This window comes from Macaca mulatta, chromosome 16, assembly GCF_049350105.2.
Source record: "Macaca mulatta isolate MMU2019108-1 chromosome 16, T2T-MMU8v2.0, whole genome shotgun sequence".
NCBI lineage: Eukaryota > Metazoa > Chordata > Mammalia > Primates > Cercopithecidae > Macaca > Macaca mulatta.
This window is the reverse complement of record NC_133421.1, coordinates 37,543,451-37,562,329: the sequence shown is the minus strand read 5'-3', so window position 1 is coordinate 37,562,329 and position 18,879 is coordinate 37,543,451. Positions and strand designations below refer to the sequence as shown.

At 46.5% G+C, this 18,879-nt stretch overlaps 1 protein-coding gene and 1 long non-coding RNA gene across 15 annotated transcripts in view; one reads left to right on the top strand and one right to left on the bottom strand.

The window, feature by feature from the left end:
* The first annotated feature begins 511 nt into the window (after window positions 1-511).
* Window positions 512-18,879, top strand: part of FAM222B (family with sequence similarity 222 member B) — a 97,401-nt gene continuing 79,033 nt past the window's right edge. For 4 of the 14 annotated variants that reach the window (XM_015118848.3, XM_077968915.1, XM_077968906.1 and 1 more), the window contains exons 1-2: window positions 524-625; window positions 10,187-10,220. The gene's annotated coding sequence lies outside the window, so the exon portion shown is untranslated. 14 annotated transcript variants of the gene reach the window in all.
* On the bottom strand, window positions 9,238-14,577 carry LOC144335391 (uncharacterized). Its single transcript, XR_013406237.1, has 3 exons — window positions 14,315-14,577; window positions 9,629-10,920; window positions 9,238-9,494 (listed from the first exon to the last, which is right to left on the bottom strand). It is a non-coding gene; the product is annotated as an uncharacterized LOC144335391 (long non-coding RNA).

Genomic DNA, 18,879 nt, shown 5'->3' with positions numbered 1-18,879 from the left:
GGCGTGGTGGCGCATGCCTGTAATCCCAGCTACTCGGGAGGCTGAGGCAGGAGAATCGCTTGAACCCGGGAGGCAGAGGTTGCTGTAAGCCGAGATCGCGCCATTGCACTCCAGCCTGGACAAGAGCGAAACTTCGTCTCAAAAAATAAAAAAACAAAAACCAAACAAACAAAAAAACCCCAAATTTATCATCAGTGGTCACCTCAGAGCACCTGAATTCAGGCCTTTAAGTGCAAGTAGGATGCAGAATTCTGGAAGGGCCAGTAAGTGTGTGGCTCCTTGGGGAAGCGCGATCCAAGAGTTTACTAACCTAGGCACAGTACTCCAGAGGCGTACCCTGCGGCAGCCGCCAGACTCTCTAAGCCTCAGAATTCTTCAAGGCCAGTTTCATGTCCACTAGAGACCCAGGGGTCGAGACCATCAGGCACTGAGGAAGACGCCCCCGGCAGGGGCTGCGCAGGCGCGTGCGGCCTGAAAGGGCCCAGGCGCTCCACGCTGCGCAGGCGCAGGAGCGGCTCCTGCTAGTCCCGACAGCGGCGCCGGTGACTGAGGGGCCGGGACCTGGCGAAGTGGTGGCGGCGGGCGGCAAAGGAGCAGCCATGAGGGCCGGGCCCAGTCACCGACCGTGAGTAGTGGTGGAGGGGGAGTGGACAACGCGTGGGAAGAGGGTAACTTGGCGGAAGGATACATGACTTTGTGGGGTGGGCTCTGACTGTGGGAGACGGAAGGGCGTGGGGGAGGTACAGTTTGAGGTGATGATGGGAGAATTTGGGACACAGGTGGCCGCAGAGCTAGATAGGTTGGTGGAATGGGAAGGGTTTGCGTGCTGTGGAGTGAAGCAGCCCATTTGTATCATCCCTTCCTCCAGGAGCTTTTGGTCGCCTCTTCTTTTCCGCTTATTTCAGAGAATGATCGCGAGGGGAGGGTGGTAGAGGATGAAAGCTCTGTTGGAGCTGAAGAAGCCACCTCTGAACCAGGCAGAGGAAGGGTCGGTATCCTGGAGTAATAGGCTGGTCTGGGTAGAGGATGGGAGTCGGGAGCCCTCTTTTGAAAGCTGGGAGGGGTCTAGGGAAAAGAGGTGTAGGGGCTTAGAGTCAGGCAGGTTCGAAAGGAAGTCCACCATTGATAAAGCTGCTAGGTAACCTTGAGAAGGTCCCACTTAACCTTTCTGAACACCAGGAAGATGTCATGCTTCAAACGGGCTATTGCAAGCATCACCTATGTAATTGAGATTGTTTATGCAAATTGTGAATTGTAAGTACTATGCTGATGTTAATGTGTCACCAACAATATACTGGAAGTTAGACCTTACCATTGTTAATGGAATGACTGATTTCTCTGTTAAGGTAAGAAGCATATTGTTTGTAAAACCTCAGTAGACACATACGTGTTTTCTGTATGGGCATAGCAGATCATGTGCAGAACTACCAGTTCTGTAATGTGACGAATTAGCCATCAGACTTCTGTAGGAAAAATACCGTACTCTTTGGCGTTTTTACAAACGGTGTGCAGCTCCTCACCCAAAAGGATGGAGGGCCAATCTGTTAAAATACTTACTGAACATAGCTAACTCAGGTTGCCTTGTAATATAGTTGGCACTAACGTGCTTTAAAGAGTTGAGAGACCGGGCGCGGTGGCTCAAGCCTGTAATCCCAGCACTTTGGGAGGCCAAGACGGGCGGATCACGAGGTCAGGAGATCGAGACCATCCTGGCGAACATGGTGAAACCCCGTCTCTACTAAAAAATACAAAAAACTAGCCGGGCGAGGCGGCGGGCGCCTGTAGTCCCAGCTACTCGGGAGGCTGAGGCAGGAGAATGGCGTCAACCCGGGGGGCGGAGCTTGCAGTGAGCTGAGATCCGGCCACTGCACTCCAGCTCGGGCGACAGAGCCAGACTCCTTCTCAAAAAAAAAAAAAAAAAAAAAAAAAAAAAGAGTTGAGAAAAGGCCCAGCTCGGTGGCTCATGCCTGTAATCCGAGCACTTTGGGAGGCTGAGGTCAGATCATGAGGTCAGAAGTTCGAGACCAGCCCGGCCAACATAGTGAAATCCCGTCTCTACTAAAAATACAAAAAATTAACCGGGTGTGGTGGCGGGCGCCTGTAATCCCAGCTACTTGGGAGGCTGAGGCAGGGGAATCACTTGAACCCGTTAGGCGGAGGTTGCGGTGAACTGAGATAGCGCCATTTGCACTCTAGTCTGGGCAACAGTGCGAGACTCTGTCTGGAAAAAAAAAAAAAAAGAGTTGTGAAAACTAGTTTGAGACAACCTGGGAGGGCTGCCCAGTGAGGGATGTGAAAATACAATTTGTTTGTTTTATTTTATTTTTGAGACAGAGTCTTGCTCTGTCACACTCTGTCACCAAGCTGGACTGCAGTGGTGTCATCTTGGCTCGCAACAACCTCCACCTCCCAGGTTCAAGCCATTCTCCTGCCTCAGCCTCCCAAGTAGCTGGGATTACAGATGCTCACCACCATGCCTGGCTAATTTTTGTAGTTTTAGTAGAGATGGGGTTTCACCATGTTGGCCAGGCTGGTTTTGATTTCCTCACCTCAGGTGATCCACCCACCTCGGCCTCCCAAAGTGCTGGGATTACAGGCGTGAGCCACTGTGCCTGGCTATTTTGTTATCTTTATTTTCATTTTATTTTATTATAATTTTTTTTTTTTTTTTTTTTTTTTTGAGACGGAGTCTCGCTCTGTCGCCCAGGCTGGGGTGTAGTGGCCAGATCTCAGCTCACTGCAAGCTCCGCCTCCCGGGTTCCCGCCATTCTCCTGCCTCAGCCTCCCGAGTAGCTGGGACTACAGGCGCCAGCCACCTCGCCCGGCTAGTTTTTTGTAGTTTTTAGTAGAGACGGGGTTTCACCGTGTTAGCCAGGATGGTCTCGATCTCCTGACCTCGTGATCCGCCCGTCTCGGCCTCCCAAAGTGCTGGGATTACAGGCTTGAGCCACCGCGCCCGGCCTATTATAATTTTTTTTTGAGGTGGGGAAAGGAGTCTTGCTCTCTCGCCCAGGCTGGAGGGCAGTGGTGCGAACTTGGCTTACGGCAACCTCCGCCTCCTGGGTTCAAGCAATTCTCCTGCCTCAACCTCCCTAGTAGCTGGGATTACAGGCACGCGCCACCATACCTGGCTAATTTTTGCATTTTTTTTAGTATAGTCAGTGTTTCGCCATTGCCGGCCAGGCTGGTCTTGAACTTCTGACCTCAGGTGATCCGCACCCCCCCCCCACCTCCCAAAGTGCTGGGATTACAGGTGTGAACCACTGCGCCTGGCCCATTTTATTATTTTTAAATTATAAAAAGTTTTCCTTTGCAAAGGAGTTTCTGGCTGCTCTGGGGACCTGTCTCTATTTTGGAGGTCAGATATGCATACAGCAGCCCTCTAACTCTACTTTTTGTTACCCTGCTTATCAGTGGGATCTCCCAGGTGGAATATCTCAGAAGAGGAACCTAAGAGGTGTCTGGTTTTCCTGAGAGGCTGAAGAAACACTCCTGAGACGTTGTTTTTTAATGTAGACAAAGCAGAGGACAGTCAAACTATGTGTTTATGGAGAGAGAAAATGGGTTCTTTTTATTTTATTTTATTTTATTTATTTATTTATTTATTTTGAGACGGAGTCTCGCTCTGTCGCCCAGGCTGGAATGCAGTGGCGCAATCTCGGCTCACTGCAAGCTCCTCCTCCCGGGTTCATGCCATTCTCCTGCCTCAGGCTCCCATGTAGCTGGGACTACAGGTGCCCGCCACCGCACCCGGCTAAGTTTTTGTATTTTTAGTAGAGACGGGGTTTCACCGTGTTAGCCAGGATGGTCTCAATTTCCTGACCTCGTGATCCACCCGCCTCGGCCTCCCAAAGTGCTGGGATTACAGACGTGAGCCACCGCGCCCAGCTTATTTATTTATTTTTTGACACAGAGTCTCACTCTGTCGCCCAGGCTGGACTGCAGTGGCGCAATCTTGGCTGCGTGCAACCTCCACTTCCCGGGTTCAAGCGATTCTCCTGCCTCAGCCTGCAAGTAGTTGCGATTACAGGCGCCCACCACCATGCCTGGCTAGTTTTTGTATTTTTGGTAGAGATGGGGTTTCGCCATTTTGGTCAGGCTGGTCTCGAACTCCTGCCCTCGGGTGATCCGCCTGCCTCCGCCTCCCAAAGTGCTGGGATCACAGGCGTAAGCTACCAAGCCCAGCGAGAAAATGGTTTCTAAAATAGAGATGCAGACTCCTTTTAAAAGGACATAGACGCTTCAGCTTTGCTGGCTCTGAGGATTGAGACCTTGAACTGTCAAGGCCTTTTGGAAATCAATGAGTGATTTGTCTTTTACCTGAGTAAAGGTAGGGAGGGGCTATACTAGGTTCTTGAAGATTCACAAATAAGAGGAGTGTATTATTTTATAGGAATGGGGAAAATGAACCTGGTTGTTTTTAACTTCTGGTAAAATGTGTTTCACTTTTCTTTCTTTAAGATAATGGTTTTAAAAAGAAAGCATTTGTTACTATTGTGATGGGTCATTACAAAAATTTATTCCATCTTTGACTACTACATGGAGTAGAGTATAAAATGTTATACATTAAGTAGAGTATAAAGTGTTGAAGCTGGCCTAGCCATCTTATTTTATTTTTTAATAGTTGGACATTTATTTTTAATGTTGGTAATGCATTTTTACCCCTACTGGAAATTTCCATCAGTTCAAATAAGCCCATAAATGCCACCCAAGTTACGTTAAAATAATAGAGGTTTGTTCAGCTGTGATGAGAATTTCCTGTCCTCCTCTCCTTCTATTCTCTTTTGTATTTGTGGTTACTTTTATGCAGTAAATGACCTTACAAAATGAGGATTTCTTCCCCTGGGAAAGAAAAAGGGGTGGACTAGTATCTTGATTGCCTGTTGTGTGAGAAGTTTTTCCAAAGTGGGACAGGAGCTTTGGAGATTTAAGGACTTCCTGTGAATCTCTGACATAGCAGGGGCTAAAAGAAATATTTATTGGCTGCTGCTTCTTATTATTTTTTTAATATTTTGAGACGGAGTCTCGCTCTGTCGCACAGGCTGGAGTGCAGTGGCGCGATCTCAGCTCACTGCAAGCTCCGCCTCCCGGGTTCACGCCATTCTCCTGCCTCAGCCTCCCGAGCAGCTGGGACTACAGGCGCCCGCCACCATGCCTGGCTAATTTCTTTTGGTATTTGTAGTAGAGACGGGGTTTCATTGTGTTAGCCAGGATGGTCTCGATCTCCTGACCTCATGATCCGCCCGCTTCGGCCTCCCAAAGTGCTGGGATTATAGGTGTGAGCCAACATGCCCTGCCTTGTTTTATTCTATTTTTTTGATACCGAGGTTCACTCTGTTGCCCTGGGTGGAGTGCAGTGGCGAGAACTCAGCTCATTGCAACATCTGCCTCCTGGGTTCAAGTGATTCTCTGGCCTCAGCCTCTCGAGTAGCTGGGATTACAGGCGCACGCCACCACACCTGGCTAATTTTTGTATTTTTAGTAAAGATGGGATTTCACCATGTTGGCCAGGCTAGTCTCGAACTCCCGACCTCAGGCGATCTGCCTGCCTTGGCTTCCCAAAGTGCTGGGATTACAGTTGTGAGCCACCACGCCCAGCTGAAAATCTTTTTTTTTTTTTTTTTTAATTCTATTTATTAATTTGTTATTTTTTTGAGACAAGGTCTCACTCTGTCGCCCAGACTGGAGTGCAGTGGTGTCATCTCAACTCACTGCAACCTCCGCCTCCCAGGCTCAAGCAGTTCTCCTGCCTCAGCCTCCTGAATTGCTGAGATTACAGGCACGGCACTAACCGCCTGGCTAATTTTTGCATTTTAAGTAGAAATGGGGTTTCACCATGCTGGCCAGGTTGGTCTCGAACTCCTGATCTGAAATGATCCACCCGCCTCTGCCTCCCAGAGTGTTGGGATTACAGGTGTGAGCCACTGCACCCGGCCTAAAAACATTATGTTTAAAAACAAAATTATTGGTCGAGCATGTTGGCTCACTGCTGTAATCCTAGCACTTTGGGAGGCTGAGGTGGGTGGATCATTTGAGGTCAGGAGTTTGAAACCAGCCTGGTCAACATGGTGAAACCCCGTCTCTACTAAAAATACAAAGATTAGCTGGGCATGGTGGTGGTCACATGTAATCCCAGTTACTTGGGAGGCTGAGGCAGGAGAATCGCTTGAATCCAGGAGGTGGAGGTGGTAATGAGCCAAGCTCGTGCCACGGCACTCTAGCATGGGCGACAGAGCGAGTGAGACTCCGTCTCAAAAAACAAAAACAAAACAAAATAAAAAGAAGTATTTAATATCTACTTCTGTCTTATTACCTCTCAAGGTCTTGATTGTTTCCCTGTCAAAGCTCTGTGACTTATAGTGAAAAGGACTACAATTTAACAAGAAAAATACTAACTTTTCTTTATTAAAGATGCATTTAATACAAGGAGGGAAATAAGTAATCTGCTTTGCTGGTTCAATTTTTGTTTTAATTTTTATTTATTTATTTGTTTACTTTTTGAGATGGAGTCTCACTCTTGTTGCCCAGGCTGGAGCGCAGGGGCGCAATCTCGGCTCACTGCAACCTCTGCCGTCTGGGTTCAAGCTTCTCCTGCCTCAGCCTCCTGAGCAGCTGGGGTTACAGGTGCCCGCCACGATGCCTGGCTAATTTTTGTACTTTAGTAGAGATGGGGTTTTGCCATGTTGGCCTGGCTGGTCTCGAACTCCTGACCTCAGGTGATCAGCCTAAGGGAGGAGACCACCCCTTATATTGTCTTATGCCCAATTTCTGCCTCCAATGAAAGAAGAAGTAAAAACTAAAAGGCAGAAATGAAATCCACAAGCAGACAGCCCGGCGCCACACCCTGGACCTGGTAGTTAAAGATCTACCCCTGACCTAATAGGTTATGTTATCTATAGATTACAGACATTGTATAGAAAAGCACTGTGAAAATCCCTGTCCTGTTCTTTTTTTTTTTTTTTTTTTTTTTTTTGAGACGGAGTCTCGCTCTGTTGCCCAGGCTGGAGTGCAGTGGCCGGATCTCAGCTCACTGCAAGCTCCGCCTCGTGGGTTCACGCCATTCTCCTGCCTCAGCCTCCCCAGTAGCTGGGACTACAGGCGCTCACCACCTCGCCTGGCTAGTTTTTTGTATTTTTTTAGTAGAGACGGGGTTTCACCGTGTTAGCCAGGATGGTCTCGATCTCCTGACCTCGTGATCCGCCCGTCTTGGCCTCCCAAAGTGCTGGGATTACAGGCTTGAGCCACCACGCCCGGCCGTCCTGTTCTAATTACTGGTGTATGCAGCCCAGAGTCACGTACCCCCTGCTTGTTCAATTGATCATGACCCTCTCACGCAGACCCCCTTAGAGTTGTGAGCCCGTAAAAGGGACAGGAATTGCTCACTTGGGGAGCTCAGTTGTTGGAGACGTGAGTCTTGCCAAAGCTCCCGGTCAAATAAAGCCCTTCCTTCTTTAATTCGGTGTCTGAGGGGTTTTGTCTGCACCTTGTCCTGCTACAAGCCCACCTTGCGGCCTTCCAAAGTGCTGGGATTACAGGTGTGTGCTGGCTCAATTATTAAATGGTGGTTTGGTACAACACTGGATCATACTATTTCATGGGAAAATACAGGTCGTTTAAGAAGTGATTTAGGGCCAGGTACGGTGGATTACGCCTGTGATCCCAGCACTTTGGGAGGCCGAGGCGGGTGGGTCACAAGGTCAGGAGTTCGAGACCAGCCTGGCCAATATGGTGAAACCCCATCTCTACTAAAAATACAAAAATTAGTTGGGCGTGGTGGTGGACGCCTGTAATCCCAGCTATCCGAGAGGCTGAGCAGGAGACTTGCTTATCGCTTAAAGACAGGAGGCGGAGGTCGCAGTGAGCAGAGATCACGCCACTGCACTCCAGCCTGGGCAACAACAGAGGGAGACTCTGAAAAAAATAAAATAAATAAAAATAAGAAGTGATTTTGGTCTGCATGGTGGTTCATGCCTGTAATATCAGCACTTTGGGAGGCCTAGGAGGAGGATCACTTGAGCCCAGGAGTTCCAGACCAGCCTGGGTAATATGGTGAAACCCTCCCTTTACAAAAAATTAAAAATGAGCTGGGTGTGGTGGCATGTACCTATAGTCCCAGCTACTTGGGAGGCTGAGGTGGTAGGATCACTTGAGTCCAAGAGATCAAGGATGCAGTGAGCAGTAATCCGAGCTGTAATCACGCTATTGCACTCCAGCCTGGGAGACAGAGTGAGACCCTATTTAAAACAACAACAAAAATAAGTGTTTTGTTTAAAAGATTTACTTGGTTACCAATTTTCTGGGAACTGACCCTGAAACTAGTTGGGAAAAATATGCAAATCTAGAAACAACATAAGTATCAATTTGCGAATTTGTGTAATGTCTTTTTTTCTACCAGTAAGCCATAACTAGGCTTGAATCATAAGCTTTGTGGGTTCTGTGGCCTCGTTGAAAAATGTTGGAGTTGATCCTTTCAGCAATCAACTTCAGCAAATATTTAAGTGTCTATCGTGTGTTATATCTTGTGCTAGGCGCTGGGAGGGAATTAAAATATTAATGACAAAATCATTTTTAAAGTGTTCACTGTTGGCCGGATGCAGTGGCTCACACCTGTAATCCCAGCAATTTGGGAGGCCGAGGTGGGCAGATCACGAGGTCAGGAGTTCAATACCATCCTGGCCAAGATGGTGAAACCCCGTCTCTACTAAAAATATAAAAATTAGCTGGGCGTGGTGGCAGGCGCCTGTAATCCCAGCTACTTGGGAGGCTGGGATTGAGAATTCCTTGAATCCGGGAGGTGAAAGTTGCAGTGAGCTGAGATCGCGCCACTGCACTCCAGCCTGGGCAATAGAGCAAGACTCCATCTCAAAAAAAATCCCAGAAAACAAAAAGCAAAAATTAGCTGAGTTTAGTGGCAGGCAGCTGTAATCCCAGCTGCTCAGGAGGCTGAGGAAGGAGAATCGCTTCAACCTGGGAGGTGGAGGTTGCAGTGAGCCAAGGTCGCGCTATTGCACGCCAGCCTAGACAGGGTGAGACTCCATCTCAGAAAAAAAAAAGAAAAAGAGTTCACCTTTTTTTTTTTTGTTTTTTGTTTTTTTTGAGACGGAGTCTTGCTCTGTCGCCCACGCTGGAGTGCAGTGGTGCGATCTCGGCTCACTGCAAGGTCCGCCTCCCGGGTTCACGCCATTCTCCTTCCTCAGCTTCCCGAGTAGCTGGGACTACAGGTGCCCGCCATCAAGCCTGGCTAATCTTTTGTATTTTTTTTTTTTTTTTTTTTTTTTTGAGACAGAGTCTCGCTCTGTCGCCCGGGCTGGAGTGCAGTGGCCGGATCTCAGCTCACTGCAAGCTTCGCCTCCGGGGTTTACGCCATTCTCCTGCCTCAGCCTCCCGAGTAGCTGGGACTACAGGCGCCCGCCATCTCGCCCGGCTAGTTTTTTGTATTTTTTAGTAGAGACGGGGTTTCACTGTGTTCGCCAGGATGGTCTCGATCTCCTGACCTCGTGATCCACCCATCTCGGCCTCCCAAAGTGCTGGGATTACAGGCTTGAGCCACCGCGCCCGGCCAATCTTTTGTATTTTTAGTAGAGACAGGGTTTCACCGTGTTAGCCAGGATGGTCTCGATCTCCTGACCTCGTGATCCGCCCGCCTTAGCCTCCCAAAGTTCTGGGATTACAGGCGTGAGCCACCACACCCAGCCTTTTTTTTTGTTTTTAAGGCTAGCCAAGTGAAGCAGTGGGAATGAAGAAGCAACAAAGAAATTTGTAACTTGTTGTATCAATTAGTTGTAAAGAGCAGCCACATTTTAATTAGAGACCAGCACATAAATAGTTCTGAGTCAGTACAATAAGTGCTGTAATAGAGATCTGTACTAAGTGCTATGGGAACATTAGCTCTGCCTTGTAGTGGGAGGGGAAAGTTAGAGAAGACTTCCTAGAGAGTCAGTTGGGTCTTGAAGGAGGAATACAATTTGGCTGAGTCAGCCAAAAAAAGGATTGGAAAAGTGACTGTTTGAAGTGAGAAAAATAGCTTGTACAAAGATACAGATGTGCAAGAAGTATGGACATGTGGACTAGTTTAATGTGGCAAGATCATGGGGTATGAGGAAGGAATAGAAGGAAGTGAGGTGAGAGATGGGTTGGATTCCAGTTATGGGTGACCTTAGTAAGGGGTCTGAATTTTATTTTGTAGGTGCTGAGGAGTCATGGAAGAGTTTTTAAACCAGGTAAGGAACATGTTTAGATCACTATTTAAGTAGAAGTAACTGTTGACAGTGTAGAAGTTAGATTTTAAAAGGCACAATTGATTGTAGGGAGACTAGTTGGTTGGGAGACTGGTGTGATGACTTGAGAGATATTGAAGATATCAGGCACAGTAGTCATGGTGGAATTGTAGACAGACTGAAGAACTTTTTAGGAGAGTAACTAAAAGGATCTCATTGACTTTATATTGGGGAATGGGTAGAGAAGAAGGAGTTGTCAACGATGGAGTTGAAATTGCTGGCTTGGACAATTAAGTGGAATGTGATGTCATTAACCAAGTTAGGGAATACAAGAGTAAAAGAGGGTATTACATTTGAGGGAAATAAGTTTGATTTTGGTGTGTAGTATTTGAGGTATCTGGGAAATCCAATAGCAAATCCAATAGGCTTCCGGATATATATATAGGTCTTGAGTAGAAAGGTTCAGAAGGAAGATACAGATTTAGTAGTCATTGACATATTAGTAGTTAAAGTCAGATTGATGACCCTGTGAGTCCAAGCTTCAGTTGCTTTATATGTTGTTCATTCATATCTTTGAGAGATTAGCCTTGCAGGAATGTGGCATGACAACTACTACTTCATAGTACAGTACTAGTCCTTTTCCTTATTTTTCAATTTTTTTTTTTTGTGAACTTTTTTTTTTTTTTTGAGACAAAGTGTCACTCTGTCGCCCAGGCTGGAGTACAGTGGCACGATCTCGGCTCACTGCAACCTTAGTCTCCGGGATTCAAGCAATACTCCTGCCTCTCCCAAGTAGCTGGAACTACAAGTGCACACCACCATGCCCAGCTAATTTTTGTATTTTTAGTAGAGACGGGGTTTCACCATGTTGGCCAGGGTGGTCTCAAACTCCTGACCTCAGGTGATCCACCTGCTTCGGCCTCCCAAAATGCTGGGATAACAGGCGTGAGCCACCATGCCCAGTAGAACTTGTCTTTTTTTTTTTTTTTTTGGAGAGGAAGTCTGCCTCTGTCGCCCAGGCTGGAGTGCAGTGGGGCGATCTCGGCTCACTGCAACCTCCGTTTCCTGGGTTTGAACTCCTGACCTTGTAATCCGCCTGTCTCAGCCTCCCAAAGTGCTGGGGTTACAGGCCTGAGCCACTGTGCCTGGCCCCTTTCCCTTTTTTTTTTTTTTAATTGAAACAGAGTCTCACTGTGTTGCTCAGGGTGCTGTCAAAATCCTGGCCTCAAGTGATCCTCCTGCCTCAACCTCCCAAAGTGCTAGGATTTTAGGTGTGAGCCACTGTGCCCAGCCTTTCTTTTTTAACTGGCATCACTTTCCACTTTTTTTGAGGATTCTTTTTATAGCTTGTTTGCAAGGTAGGACATCCTGTTTTCAACTTCTCCCCCTTCTTGCTGTTATTCAAAGCAATTGGTCTTTTTTTTTTTTTTTTTTTTTTTTTGAGACGGAGTCTCGCTCTGTTGCCCAGGCTGGAGTGCAGTGGCCGGATCTCAGCTCACTGCAAGCTCCGCTTCCCGGGTTCACGCCATTCTCCTGCCTCAGCCTCCCGAGTAGCTGGGACTACAGGCGCCCGCCACCTTGCCTGGCTAGTTTTTTGTACTTTTTAGTAGAGACGGGGTTTCATCGTGTTAGCCAGGATGATTTCGATCTCCTGACCTCGTGATCCGCCCGTCTTGGCCTCCCAAAGTGCTGGGATTACAGGCTTGAGCCACCACGCCCGGCGCAATTGGTCATTAAGAACAAAAACTTACGTATTGCTCTGTCTGTGCTAGGAGCTAAAATATAAGTATTTAGTGTTTTCTCCTTCATACCCACCTAGAGTTTATGTCCTGATGGGAGAAACAAGTTAACTCTCAATCACAGAGTTAAGAGTGATGATAGAGGTCTTTAGAGTGTAATGAAAATATGTTAACCCTTAACCCATATTTGGGGAGAATCAAGGAAGGCTTGTGGATGGAGGATTGTCCAAAGACCTGAAGGATGAGTACGATTTAGGTGAAGAGTCAGAGGAAGATCATTGGCAGCAGAGGGACCATTGTTTGTAAAGTACAAGAAGCTTAACATTTTATTGTCACTGTTTGGAATGAATAGCTTGTCTTTTATGAAAAATGGGTTTTCAACTCTGTTGTACTAAAGAATGATACATATCTTTATATAAAACATTTTTCTTTTCCTCTGGACAACTGCAGGAAATCTCAGAACAGCTGTGCAAGTGAAAAATTAGAATCTTGAGCTGGGTGCGGTGGCTCACGCCTGTAATCCCTGCACTTTGGGAGGCCAAGGCGGGCGGATCACGAGGTCAGGAGATCGAGACCATCCTGGCTAACACGGTGAAACCCTGTCTCTACTTAAAATACAAAAAATTAGCTGGGCGTGGTGGCGGGCGCCTGTAGTCCCAGCTACTCAGGAGGTTGAGGCAGGAGAATGGCGTGAAGCCCGGAGGCGGAGCTTGCAGTGAGCCGAGATGGTGCCACTGCACTCCAGCCTGGGTGACAGAGCGAGACTCTGTCTCAAAAAAAAAAAAAAAAAAATTAAAAACAAGAATCTTGAAAAATAGATGTTAGATTTCTAATCCTTCTAATACCTCCATCGTTTTTTTCTTTCTTTTTTTCTTTTTTTTTTTGAGACAGAGTCTTGCCGTGTTGCCCAGGCTGGAGTGCAGTGGCCTGATCTCGGCTCACTGCAAGCTCCGCCTCCCGGGTTCACGCCTTTTTCCTGCCTCAGCTTCCCGAGCTGCTGGGACTACAGGTGCCCGCCACCATGCCTGGCTAATTTTTTTGTATTTTTAGTTGAGACGGGGTTTCACTCTGTTAGCCAGGATGGTCTCAATCTCCTGACCTCGTGATCCGCCCGCCTCAGCCTCCCAAAGTGTTGGGATTACAGGCGTGAGCCACTGCATCCGGCCCTGCATTGTTTTTTTCTTTAAGTAAATCTAGGAAGCTAACCCCTACTTAAAAGGAGACACTTTGGCCGGGCACGGTGGCTCAAACTCCTGGAAAAAAACTCCGTAGAAAAAAAAAACAAAAACAACAGATTCACACTATTAAATATGGCTATTGATATTTGACCAAGGTGCAAGGGCAATTCAGTGGAGAAAGAATAGTCATCTCAACAATTACACCTAAATGTAATTTGTAAAATTATAAATTTTTTTATTATTTTGTTTTAATTTTAATTTTTTTTTTTTTTTTTTTAAATAAAGGTGGGGTTTTGCCATGTTGCCCAGACTGGTCTCAAACTCCTGGACTCAAGCCATCTGCTTACCTCAGCCTTCCACAGTGCTGGGACTACAGGTGTTAGCCACCATGCCCGGCCTAAACTATAAGAGATTTAAAAGAAGATAACAGGTAATCCTTATTACATTGAGTTAGGCAAAGAGTTCTTAGATATGTCACCAAAAGCAAGATCCATAAAATAAAAATTTGATACATTGGATTTCATCAAAATTAAAAACTTTTGCTTTACAGTAGACTATCAAGTAGATGAAAATATAAGCAACACACTGGGAGAAATGTTTGCCAATTATATATCAGACATGCAGGTCATATTAGAAATGTATAAAGAGGTTGGACGAAGTGACTTACACCTGTAATCCCAGCACTTGGGGAGGCGAAGGTGGGTGGATTACGAGGTCAGGAGATCGAGACCATCCTGGCTAACACATTGAAACCTCATCTCTACTAAAAATACAAAAAATTAGCCAGGCATGGTGGCTTGCGCCTATAGTCCCAGCTACTCAGGAGGCTGAGGCAGGAGAATCTCTTGAACCTGGGAGGTGGAGGTTGCAGTGAGCCGAGATCGCACCACTGCTCTGCAGCCTGGGCAACAGCAAGACACGCTCTCAAAAAAAAGGTGCGGGCACGGGGGCTCGTGCCTGTAATCCCAGCACTTTGGGAGGGCGAGGCAGGTGGATCACAAGGTCAGGAGTTCGAGACTAGCCTGGCCAATATGGTGAAACCCCGTCTCTACTAAAAATACAAAAAGAATTAGCCAGGCGTGGTGGCACATGCCTGTAATCCCAGCTACTTGGGAGGCTGAGGCAGGAGAATTACTTGAATCTGGGAGGCAGAGGTTGCAGTGAGCCGAGATCGTGCCACTGCACTCCAGCCTGGGTGATAGAGCTAGACTTCATCTCAAAAAAAAAAAAAAACAAAAAAAGTATCAGGAGCTCAAAACTCAGCGAGAAGAAAGCAAACAACACCATTAAAAAAATGGGCTGGACCCAGTGGCTTATGCCTTTAATCCCAACACTTTAGGATGCCAAGGCAGGCAGATCACTGGATCTCAAGAGTTTGAGATCAGCCAGGGCAACATGGCAAAACTCTGTCTTGACAGAAAAAAAAAAAAAAAACAAAAGTTAACTCAGTGTGGTGGCATGTGCCTGTAGTCCCAGCTACTTGGGGACTGAGGCAGGAGAATCGCGTGAACCTGGGAGGTGGAGGTTGCAGTGAGCTGAAATTGCGCCACTGTACTCTAGCCGGGGAGACAGAGTGAGACTGTGTCTCCTAAATAAATAAATAAATATGACCTAAGTATTTATTCAAGTGAAATAAAAATCTGTGTTCACAAAAAAACTTGTCTGTGACTGTTTACAGCAGCTTTATTTATAGTCACCACAAACTGGAAAGAACCTGAATGACTCTTAGCTGGGGAATGGATAAACTGTGATATATCTACACAATGGAATACTCTTCAGCAATAAAAAGGAACTATTCACATATGCAGTAACGTGAATGAAATTCATTGGTATTATGCTCAATGAAAGAAACAAAACTCAAAAGGCTGTAGTCTGTATGACTGCATTTGTATGATGTTCTGGGGAAAACTCAAAACTATAAGGACAGTGGGGAACAGATCAGTGATTGCCTGGGGATAAGAGTAGAGAGAGAGTGAGCCGGGTGTAGTGGTTCATGCCTGTAATCCCAGCACTTTGGGAGGCCGAGTTGGGGCAGATCACCTGAGGTCGGGAGTTTGAGACCAGCCTGACCAACATGGAGAAACTCCGTCTCTATTAAAAATACAAAATTTGCCGGGTGTGGTGGCGCTTGCCTGTAATCCTAGCTACTCAGGAAGGCTGAAGCAGGAGAATCGCTTGAACCCGGGAGGCAGAGGTTGCGGTGAGCCAAGATGGCACCATCGCACTCCAGCCTAGGCAACAAGAGTGAAACTCCATCTCAAAAAAAAAAAAAAAAAAAAAAAACTGTAGAGAGAGAGTGGCCAAGTGCGGTGGCTCACGCCTGTAATCCAGCACTTTGGGAGGCCGAGGCGGGCAGATCACGAGGTCAGGAGTTCAAGACCAGACTGGCCAATGTAATTAAACCCCGTCTCTACTAAAAATGCAAAAATTAGCTGGGCATGGTGGCGCGCACCTGTAGTCCTAGCTACTCGGAACGCTGGGGCAGGACAATCGCTTGAACCTGGGAGTCGGAGGTTGCCATGAGCTGAGATGGCACCACGCTGCACTCCAGCCTGGTGACAGAGCGAGACTGTCTCAAAAAAAAAAAAAAATGTAGAGAGTTTGACTGCAAAGAGGTAGTATGAGGAAATTTTTGGGGGGTGACATGACTGTTCCATGTTTTGATTGTGGTTGTGGTTACACGACTATGCATTTATGATAACTCTTAGAACTGAACACTAAAAGAGTGTTTTTTTTGGTCTGGGGCGGAGAAGAGAGGCTTTAAAGACTAATTCCAGAAATGTAATTCTCTAAATACATTTGAATTTTTAGCTTAATTTTCTTTTTTAATATGTTTTACATAATTAAAAGTGAAAAGTCTAGAAAATTTAAATCCTTTTGAATTTATTTTACTTAGAAATGCAGTTGTGGGTTTTTTGTTTTGTTCTGTTTTGTTTTTGAGACAGAGTCTTCTCTGTAGCTCAGGCTGGAGTTCAGTGGCACAATCACAATTCACTGCAACCTCTGCCTCCGGGCTCAAGCGATCCTCCCACCTAAGCCTCTTGAGTCGCCGGCACTACAGATGGCGCGCCACCATGCCTGGCTAATTTTTTGTGGGTATATTTTTTTTTAGAGATGGGGTTTTGCCATGTTGCCCAGGCTGGTCTTGGACTCCTGGGATCAAGTGCTGGTCACCTCAGCCTCCCAAAGTGCTGGGATTACAGGTGTGAGCCTCTGTGCCCAGCTCACTTTGTTTTTTTGAGACAAGGTTTCCCTCTCACCCAGCTACTCGGGAGGCTGAGGCAGGAGAATCGCTTGAACCCAGGAGGCGGAGGTTGCCGTGAGCTGAGATCACACCATTGCACTCCAGCCTGGGCAACAAGAGTGAAACTCCGTCTCAAAAATAAAAAAAAAATTTGAATTTGACCTTGATTTCTCCTTACCCTTTATCCGACATATCTGGTTGATCCCAGTTCTGATTTTAACATTGAAGGTCTCCTAAATCTGCATTTTTTCGTTTGTAACATATTGCCAAATTCTTGGATGAGACCTTTTTTATTTCATATTTCAACAGTTACAGTAGCCTCCTAACTAATCTGCATGTCTCAAGGCTTATCACCTCTCTCTAGTCTGTCCACCACACTGCCACAAGAGTGATCTTCCTAAGCTGTAAGATTACTTATGCCCTTTCCCTTTAAGGCCCTGGTGCCTGATACGTAGCAGATGCTTGATTCCATCATCCTGCCTCACTTTATTGTATTTTTGCTCAAGCTATTTTCTTCCAAGGACATTTCTTCCAAAATAGACAAACATAACCAATTATCTGAACAAACATAACCAAGACTCTCCTAATTAAGCTTTAGGATTTAGCTCATAGTTAATTTCTTCTGTGAAGTCTTCCCTGTTCCCAAGGCACTATTAATCACTCTTGCTGATGGGCTACTCTGACATTTTACTATCCTGCTAACATTACCTTTATTATTGTTTTTTACGTTGTTTAAAGGGCAACATCTCATTCTATAAAATAGAATGCATGTTCCTTACATTTGTTATTTAATTGCCATTCTGTTTCCTCATCTGGATTGTGAGCTTTTTGTAGGTAGGGGTTATGCCTTTTTCACTTTTTTTTTTAATAGACAGGATCTCACTGTGTTCCCAGGCTTGGAGTGCCATGGCATTGTCATAACTCACTGCAGCTTCTAAACTCTTGGGCTCAAGCAATCCTCCTGCCTCAGCCTCCCAAGTAGCTAGGACTACAGATGCAAGCCAGTGTGCCAGCTAATTTTTAAAATATTTTGTGGAGATGGGGTCTCAATATGTTGTCCGGACTGTTTTTTTTTTCTTTTTTGAGACAGAGTTTAATTCTCCACCAGGCTAGAGTATAGTGGTGCTGTTATAGCTCACTGCAACCTCAAATTCCTGGGCCTAAATGATCCTCTTGTGTCAGCCTCCCAAGTAGCTAGGAGAGTAGACACAAGCCACTGTGCCTGGCTAATGAAAAAAAAATTTTTTTGGCCAAGACAAGGTCTCGCTATATTGCCCATGCTGATCTCAAGCTCCTGGCTTCAAGTGACCCTCCCACCTCGGCCTCCCAAAGTGCTGGGATTACAAGTGTGAGTGCCTGGCCCTTTTTTACCTTTTTAATGTCAGCACCTAACAACTAAGCCTGCCAAATATATTGAGTTTCTACTGTGTTTTCAGCATTGGTGGTACACAAAACAAGATAGACAAAGTCCCTGCTGTTATGGAGCATACATTCCAGTGAGGGCAAACAGACAACAAACAGCTTTTTTTTGTTTTTGTGTTTTGAGACGGAGTTCCGCTCTTGTTGCCCAGGGTGGAGTGCAATGGTGCGATCTCGGCTCACCACAACCACAACCTCCGCCTTCCAGGTATGAGCAATTCTCCTGTCTCAGCCTCCCAAGCAACTCAGATTACAGGCATGCACCACCACGCCCGGCTGTTTTTTTTGTATTTAGTAGAGACGCGGTTTCACCATGTTGGTCAGGCTTGTCACAAACTCCTGACCTCCAGTGATCCACCGGCCTCAGCCTCCCAAAGTGCTGGAATTACAGGCGTGAGCCACCGTGTCCAGCAACAGACAGCTTTTTGAAAATCAGTTAATGGCCGGGCATGGGTGGCTTATGCCTGTAAACCCAGCACTTTGGGAGGCCGAGGCAGGCAGATCACTTGAGGTCTGGAGTTCAAGACCAGCTTGGCCAACATGGTGAAACCCTGTCTCTTCTAAAAATACCAAAAATTGGCTGGGTGTGGTGGCATGAGCCTGCAGTCCCAGCTATTCAGGAGGCTGAGGCAGGATAATCGCTTGAACCGGCAGGCAGAGGTTACAGGGAGCCAAGATCGTGCCACTGCACTCCAGCCTGGGCTACAGAGCAAGACTCAGTCTCAAAAAAACAATAAAAAAGTCAGTTAATGGCCGGGCAAGGTAATCCCAGCACTTTGGGAGGCCTAGGTGGGTGGATCACTTGAGGCCAGGAGTTCAAGACCAACCTGGCCAACATGACGAAACCCCATCTCTACTTTTATACAAAAATTAGCTGGGCATGGTGGTGGATGCCTGTAATCCCAGTTACTTGGGAGGCTGAGGCAGGAGAATTGCTTGAACCCGGGAGGCGGAGGTTGCAGTGAGCCAAGATCGTGCCACTGTACAGCCTGCGAGATAGAGCGAGACTCCATCTCAAAAATAAAACAAAATAAAAATCAGTTAATGATAAATACTATAAAGAAAAATAGAGGATGTGATAA